We start from the raw sequence: 9,613 nt of genomic DNA on the forward strand, positions 1-9,613 counted from the left end.
TTAAGTAAAAAATAATCCTATGGCAAATTTGCAGGAAAAATAACCAAGATCTGGTTTATTTCGTGTTTAATTTATGAATACAATACATTATTTTTAAATTCTCTATTTGGAGAGCGAAAGGATGATGATTAATGTTTAATTCAAAAATAAATTATTTCTATATTCCCTGCATGGAATGCATAGAGATTATGCTAGTGGCATGAATTGCACATTATTCGTGATGGAGGAAGTAGTTAAGAATTCTTTCCAAATTGACTATCATAAACTGCACATTAACCGTGATGGAGATAGTAGTTAAGAATTCGTTCCAGATTGACTTGAGCTTTTGTTTGAATCAAAAATTTATTAGATTCCTACTTGGAAGATTAATTTTATCAATGAAGAAAGGATAATTTGGAAATTTAATCTTATATCTTGTCAGCTCTGTTAAGTTTGGGTGATTATGGAGCATAAATGTTATCCTCTCTACTGCACTTTTAGATTTTGTTTGTAACATGTTTGGTTGTTTCTTAGATTTTGTTTGTAACATGTTTTGTTGTTTCTGAGTCAATTGTTGTTAAGACGGTAAGCCATTTAGGACTATTTTCCCTTGCTTACAGATGGGGGGGCAAAATGCTTGGCTTCATCTAAAAATTTAAATTAAAGAAAAAAAAAACTAACTAACTAACTTTGAATTACTATATCTTGTAAGAATGATGATACTACATAGTAGTAATAATAATAATAAAGAAGCTTCAATGTTAGCTAAATTTATTAGTGGCTATTGTTTCCAAGACGTTGTTGTCTGATTCCCTCCGGTTATGGGCACTAGTTTATGCCACCAACTATAAAATAGGTATCATCATTAAATTGTAAAGCAGTGCTCATGAGTTTTTCATGAAGTTGTCTTTAAAAAAAATAACAACAATAATCAATAACTAAGCACCAAAGGTCATAGCATGGGAGATCTTGTAAATCATCACATGCATTATATAGATAGATATTTGTTTGCTAGTGTATCAATGACTTGCTGGACTAGCATGTGGTCTAAGAAACCATGACTCAGGGTTATCTAAGTTGTCAAAATCACCTAGGAATCTCATTCAGCCTAGGGCACACCACCTCTTAATATGGTTAGTTTTTTGTGGTGTCTCCCAACTACCACAAGTTTTGAGCCTTGACTATCTTACAAAATGAAACCCTTGAAATCCAATGATGCTAGAGGGATTTGACTATACATATATATAATGGATCTCTTTCCCCTCTCTTATTTGGGTTGAATGCTTTTATAGTTATTGAACATGTTTTTTTATCAATAATACCAAAAACCAAATTGCGCTGAAAGTTGTTGAATTGACCCATTGAGCAGTGGTAAAAGATGATTTGGTCTATAGCCAATTTTTTTCTTGTGGTATATATCTTTTATATATCTCTTTCCCCTCTCCTATTTGGTTTGAATGTTTTTATAGTTATCAAACATTGTTGTTTGTATCAATAATACCCAAAACCAAATTAGGTTGAAATTTGTGGGATTGACATATTAAGTTGTCATAAAAAATGATTTGGTATATAGCCAATTTTTTCATTGTGAGGGAATGAGGCTGTGGCCATGTTCTTCAAGCATATAATGGTGGAAGAAATAAATGGTGAACATTAGTAAGAAATAAGGGTTGCTTAGAACATAGGCCTTTGACCTAACTCTAAACTTTGCCAAGCACAAAATCCCCATCAAAGAGAATTATGGTAACCAAAAGTGCTTGATCTTCAACAAAGATAAAGTTGAACTTTTTTTAAAGTATTTAGATAATAATTAAATCTCCTATCAAAAGACTATCATATTTTTACAACCCTCTTTACTTCCATTAACAAGTTCTTTATCAAGGTGTTGTGAAAAGGAAAATAAAATAAGTAACCTTTGGTATGATAAAGAGTGTAAGATCACTAAAAGATCCCTTAGGGATGCTTCGAATGAGTGCATAAAATATTACAAGTCAAATAGGTACAAAGGCATAATTAAAAGGAAAAAAGGCACTACATAAACAAAATCAAAAGAAAGTTTTGCACTTATCTAACCTAGATCATGAAAAATTCTTGAGGCAAATTCTAACTTTTAAAACTAAAGAAAGCAATAGAATTCACTTGAGGGATTGGAATATCTTCCTTAAAAATCTTTATGAACCCTTGTTGTCTTGGAAAACATACAATCCTTTTTTACATAAGAATAAGATATTTTCTATATAAGACATAGAGTTTTGGGTTAAGTGACTTGGAAAAGGGAAAGCTAAGGATATTGAAGGCTACCAAGCAGGCATTTTAAAAATTAAAGGGTTTATCCCCATCCTTCTCCTTCAATTTGGTAGTCAAGAATTGCTTTCCTAAACTTCAAACTCAAAGTCTCATTGTATCTATTTTAAGAAGTGGAGATAAAAAAAAAAAATCTCAATAATTAAGACCACTGTAATTAGTTTAGCCCCTTTTAGTGAAGCTACATGGAATTATTTTGGAAAAGAAGATTAAGGTATGGCTATAAATCTATAGAAAAAATGCTAAAGATCAAGCCATATTTAGATTCAGTTATGGGCCATCTTGTTATGCTTAGGATCATTGTGGAGGAGATTCACAATAGTAAAGCCAATCTCTTATGTTGTTTCAATGACATTAGAAAATTTTTCGACATATTGTCTAGAACTAACATTTGGAATATATTAGAAGAGCTAAAAGTATCTTTCAAGTTCTTTTAACAACAATTGACTCAGTCTTAGTTTCAACAAAAGTGTCTTTCAAGTTCAATTGGAATATAGGAGTTGTTTCTTCAGTTTTTATCTTTAATATGTTCTTGTCTTCTTTAATTACACTTGCACATGAAGCAAACATGTTAAAGAAAATAATTTGTTATTAGGCTTTTGAATCCCATTCTCATCCATCAATTGTTTCCATGTAGATAATTTTCAAAGCAACTTGAAAGAAAGTTGTCTTCTTATTCTTTTATCTTTCTTCCTTTCATCCACATATGTACAATTCATTATCTCATTTTGTGCCTCATATGTATGAAATTGTACCTACTTTGCTTGTTTCTATTTCTCCTTTCTGAAATCCACAATTACTTCTCTTCCACAACCTGCTTAGAACAATCTTTAGTCATATTGTTTCCAACAGCAGTTCGAGGTTTTTAAACTCCTTATTGTCTCTCAAGACAATTGCTTGCTCTTCATTCTCCTATTCTTCACTTGTTACAATTTCCTCACCATTGCCTTCCATCACAATTTCTTTCCCAAAACTATCTTCTACAATAGATATTACTAAATGATTTATATCTATTCTCGCCAACACTTCACTGGAAAATTCATCATACTCTCATGCTTGTTTAACAAAATATGATTTTCTAAGGGAAAATTAATTACTTGAATGTTTGCAACAATTGGATTTAGCTTACCAAGTAATGTATAGTTTGTCTCATCTTATTTTCCCTGCTTCAAAATTTCCTTCTCACTTATCTTCTGCACTTGATTACTAATCTCTACCTCTACACCATCCTTCAATGATAGTAATGTGTGCTTATCACCGTCCTTTTCAAAGGTATACATATTTTTCCTCCCATCATGAATTGTTTTCTTATTAAATTTCCATGATCAACCTAATAAAACATGACAAACATCCATAGGTATTATATCACAAAGTACTTCATCTTGATAGTTTCCTATCTTAAACTCTATTTTACATTATTAATTCACCAAAATTTGATGTTCTTTCTATAACCATAACACTTTATAAGGTGTAGGATGAAAAACTTTTGCAAACTCAATTTCTTAACCATTTCAAGAGATACTAAATTGTTTGTACTACCACCATCAATAATTATTTTACAGCATTTACCTTTTGACTTGCAAGTAGTTCTAAACAATGTATTTCTCTATGTTTTCTCTTTGATCTCCTTGCTTGGCTTCAGAAGTGTCTTTTCCATTAGCAATGTTGATCCTATGCTTTCTCCATCATTCACTTGGACAATTTGATTATTATGATCTTCATATAGAAAATTTGGACATTTATAAAATATATGACCATATTCATTGTATCTAAAACACTGACCTCGAAAACATTCACCATCTGAATGTGATGTCTATTGTATGAATGACCTTCCCTTTGACTTTCACAGTGACTTGGAGAACTTCTTTCTCTTCCTTGAATTGTGGTCATCATGTAGCCTCTTACCTTAGAAATGGTTGCTTCTTTCTCCTATACACTAAGTTATATTTCTAGACAACTTTTCTTCTGCTTTAAGTGCAAGTTGATAAGCTTCCTTCTTTGTTCTTAGTGGAAATAAACAAATCTCAACTTGAATGTTAAATTTTAGACCATTTATATGCCTTGCTACCTTTTCCACATCTTCTATGTGAATTTCCCTTGTACTCAACTTGTAAAAAAAATCATATAAGCTTTCACACCCATTTCCTTCTTCCTCAAATTTTGAAATCTCTTGAACAACTATGTGTAGTAGTCCCTTGTCATGAATTTAGGCTTCAATTTAGCTACCATTCTATCCCATGATGTGATCTTTTGCTTGCCTCTCTTTAATCTGTCATTCTAAACCACCATAAGGAGGCATGTCCTTTTAATCTTGTAATAGCAAACATTATCTTTTGATCATCTAACACTTCTTCATATTCAAAATATTTAACCATGGTTGTAATCTAATCAATCAATTCTTCTATATTAAAACTGAATTCATACATAGAACCTTCTAATTAAGGTTTATAGCTTACTTTCATTATTGTCTTTACAATCCCTTCTTCTACACTTTCCTACTCTTTTACTGTCATATATGCTTGTGGTTCTTCTTCATCACTTATGTAATTTGCGCCAATTCCTCATCTCTAAGCTATCTATAAGGTCTGCAATTGTTCTCTCATGTTCCTCATTTATATCATCAATGCCTCTATTGTTGGTTGTCTTCTCTAACTTCTAACATGTTTTATCTTGAGTGCTAAATTTGCAAGCTAATCCTTCACACTAGGTCTTCTCTTTCATCAACTTTTCTTTCACTTTTCTAGGGAAAGTGACTTTTATCAATCCCTTAACTTCCTTAGCCTCATTATGTTCATCTTAATTGTAGGCTGCAATGTGTTCTTTTTCGTAGCAACTTTGTTTCACCCTACTAACACAATACTTCACCTAGGTTTTCCTCTAAACCTGCCTTGGTATTTTTGTTGATCCTTATTCTCCTTGAACCTTTACTTTCAACTTTACCTACTCTTTATTCTTTTATGTTCAAGCTTCACTAACTTGAGGGCTTCTTCTTGCCACCAAAATTTTGTTCTCTTTGCTTTCACTTTCCTCTGCCTTCTGTCGCTATGATGGAGTCGACATATTCATTATTTTGCTTCATTCATGGAGTCTTATTCCTTCATATCTTTCACTTACACCAACAATATTTTGTTTGAAATATAAAGAGGGGGTGAATCAATATGTCACTTCAGTGGGTTAATTTTAACTTCACTGAACATTAATTTGTGAAAATTCAAGATTCTCACCTGAATCAACTACTGCAGCAATTGATTAAACTTATCATATTTGTTAATTACTGAAACAAATTATTTACTACTTCCTACAGCAAATATTGAAGCTAATACAACTGCAGCCTTCACTTAATTAATTAATTTGCCCAAAACAAGAACAGAACAATAGTGAAAGATACACACAAGTAACACGATATTTTATGGACAAATGTGCCGGAAAAAACCCAATGCAGGAAAATTGGTGCAGCAGCTCTGAGGGTTTTATATTATTAAGCAGTAGTTTATGAATACAACTCTAGATGCCCTTCCGGCAATCTAGTTACAGAGAAAATAAATAGGTAGAAAAACTTAGTGAGATTACCTCACTCTACCCGACAAATCTCGGATGTTCTGACAGCTGAACCAACTATCCTTGGCTATCTCTACGTTGGCCCTGCATAGGCCCTGCATCAGCACAACTGGGAAACATCTTGCCTTTTGGAGCAATTTCTATATATTTCCATATTTTTATTTCTAGGTTTATCTCTATTTTCATATATTTTCAGATCAGATCTATAACAAGTGGTATCAGAGAACTTTCTTGGGCAAAGCAGATTTTTATTTTTTGTAGGAACTTTTTCGGGCGGTGACTTTGCAGATCAGATTTGTACGTTCTGGTGCAAAATCTATAGAATATAATTGCATATCTGGGTTGTTTGTGAAAAAATACCCAATTTGAAAAAAAAATCAGTCGAATCAGAGTCCGAATGAGGGAGATATTGCTAATTTAAAAATCAATTGTGTTGTAGACATTTTTCAGGGTGGCGAGTATGCAGATCAGATATGTACATTCTGGTGCAAAATTTGCAGAATCTCATTACAGATCTGGGTTCTTTGCAAAAAAATACCCAATTTGGAAAAAATAAAAAATAAAAAAAATAAATAAATAAAAAATAAAAATAAAAAATAAAAATAAAAATAAAAATAAAATAAAAATAAAAAAATAAAATTCCGTTGAATCAGAGTCCGGATGAGGGAGATATCACTGATTTAAAAATCAGTGGTGTTGCAGACATTTTTCAGGGCGGCGAGTTTGCGGATCAAATCTGTACGTTCTTGTGTAAAATTTTCAGAATCTAATTATAGATCTAGGTTCTTTGCAAAAAAATACACAATTTCAAAAAAAAATAGTTCAATCAGAGTTCGCATGAAGAAGATATCGCTGATTTAAAATCAGCTATTTTTCAGAAATTTTTGTGATGGTGGGACAGTTGCAGCGCGAATCTGAAATTCCAGTGCCTAGATCGGGATTTCTATCACATGGGAAGATGCAGAATGGTTGTTCCATTTCCGAAAACATGTCATAATAGAGATTCTGAGCAATATTGACTAAATTGTGACAATTTCAAATTTTTGCCAAGTAAGTGAATTTTTTTTTCCCAAACCCTCTTCATGGCGGTTCTATATTTTACAGGAAAAGATAATGGTCCTACTATTGAAAAATACATAAAAGAAAAAAAAAGTCATTATGGGCAAAACATTGGAGATTTTGGGTAGTGGCTAATTTTGCAAATGAAGCTGCCACATGGTGGGAATTACTTAACAAGAAGAAGTGTTCCAACCTGCCCAATGAAGAATTTGAAAAATTCCTTTTAGACAGATGGTTTCATGCTAGAAAACAAGATAATGAGAAATATGTGGGGTTATTTTCTACTGGTATCTGCATATTACATATTCATGGATATATTCAGAAGAAGAAGATCATTGTGTCTATAAATCTTAGTTGCAAGAAAAATCTTATAAATATCAATTTGGCAAAAAAATTGCAAGTTCCAGCGAAACAAATGGAACACACACAGGTTAATACTGAAGAGGTGCAAGTTTATAAAGATTTGAAGATTTCTATGGACAAGTATGTATTACATTCTGATTTTTATGCTTTAGATATGGCTAATGTGGATGTTGTTTTGGGATACACTTGGATGCAATTGGTGGGTACTATCAATATTAATGTGTAGAAAAAATTCGTGAAGCTCTGGTATAAAAAGAAAAAATTACATTACAGGATATTTCCATCAATAAACAGGTAGAGTCCAAGGAGGTTGAAGCAGAAGATGTTCCAAGGACTGACACATCAGATGATGAGCCCTTAATGGTCGACAACCAAACACAAACATCAAACCAGGTACCAGAAATACAAGGAGAATCCAAGGAGGCTAAAACAGAAAATATTACAGGTATTGATACATCAGATGAGGACTCAGTGGTTGAAGTAATATTGGAATATAAGAAACAACAGCAGCCACCACAACATGTATCAGCTACCAATCAGGCTCCATTAGGTGGTGAATTAAAGAAAAAGACACCGTTGGTTAAAACTTCAGCATATCACCACCCACATCACCCCGCAAAAAAACAACCAACAAGATGGCAACGAATTAGCCACAAGGACAACAACCCCTGCATGACAGATAGAGAGGGGTGACGATCCATTACTACACATCAACACAAAAAAGCCACCAGAGTCAAATTCCATCTCAAGCGAGCGAGGCACCGGCTAGATCGAGGGTTCACATTTCTCTAGGATGGCTAGATGCACGTGCATGGTACCAGTGGACTACTCTTTTGAGTAGATCTTATTATTTGTGTTCTTCTTATGTTTCGGGGACGAAACATGTTTAAGGGAGGTGGAATGTAGTATACCTAAGGGAGATAATATGGGGTACAAAGGGAGGTACCCAAGGGAATAATGTAATAATGGGATGGGCCATAGAAATAAATAAGGTGGTTAACCCGTATCATGTAAGGGACCACAAATAGTTAGCGGTAATGTAATAAGTCCATGGTATTAAATAGATGGTATTGAAGGAACCATGGTAATGACCCATGGTATTGTATGTATGAGGCCTATATAGAGGCTAGAGACCCCCCATTAAGAGATGTCAAGGATTATTGTATGAACAGGCATATGGCTTGTGGAGTGTTCTCCTTCTTTAAGGAGTGAATGTATGGTGTTGCCCTACCCTAAGGGTTTGATTAATAAAGTGAAGCATTTCTATCTATATTTAGATCTTGTTATTTCTTAGGTTTATTTCTATTATCATATATTTTTAGATCAGATCTACAACACTCAGCTTCTGCTCCAAGTACATATTTCGTTGCTCGGAAGATCCATGATACAACGTAGAAAATGCGTCCCACATCTCCATAGCAATCCCTATGCTAGCAATGTGACAGACCACATGATCCTTCACTCCATCGAGGATCATTCTTTTTGCCTTCGCCATCTCAGTTCAGTACTTCTTCAATGAATCTTCATCTGCAAGCACAGCCACCACGTTGTCGACATATATCTTGAGGGCGTGCTCATCTAGAAGGGATGGCATTCTAGCCTTCCAATTGACATAGTTGGATGCTCCGTCCAACCTATCCTGATTCCTTAATCCACTGGTTGCCATCTCTACCACAAATCTCAAAAACATCCTCTAGTTGTTACCATTTTTGCTCAGTCAATAAGAAAACAGACTTCTTGGCGAGAAGTTTTACTGGGGAAGAAATTCCCTCAGTCGTGCTTCTTCCTTCTCTTCTGACATATTTCTACCTAGCAAAACGGCTTGCAGAAAAGACTGCGTCCCACCAGCTTCTCCTCATGTTGAGGCTTCAGCGTTGCTCCCTCTGCCCTGAAAAACTTTCGAACTGGGAGTCCTTCCTCTTTTTCGACTCACTCAGAGAGAGATTGCCTCGAAAATCAACCCTCCTATTAGGACTGCGCAAACCCTCTGGGGTTTCGAACCGCTGCCTCCTGCAGCTTTTTCGATCTCCCACTTTTGCTCAGTTTTGGGTCCTCTGACACTATTCTTCTTGCTTCACCTCCAACACGCTGATACCATGTGAAAATTCGAGAATCGCACCTAAGTCAACTACTGCAGCAACTAATTAAACTTCTCCTATCTGTTAATTACATAAATAAATTATTTATTGCTTCCTACAGCAAATATCGAAGCTAATACAAATGTAGCTTTCACTTAATTAATTAATTTGCCCAAAACAAGAACAGAAAAATAGAGAAAGTTACACACAAGTGACACAATATTTTTTGGACAAATGTCCCTGAAAAAGACCCAATGTAGGAAAACTAGTGC

Source organism: Pinus tabuliformis, chromosome 6, assembly GCF_031772625.1.
Source record: "Pinus tabuliformis cultivar Carrire ecotype Pingquan chromosome 6, CPIR1, whole genome shotgun sequence".
Classification (NCBI taxonomy): Eukaryota; Viridiplantae; Streptophyta; class Pinopsida; order Pinales; family Pinaceae; genus Pinus; species Pinus tabuliformis.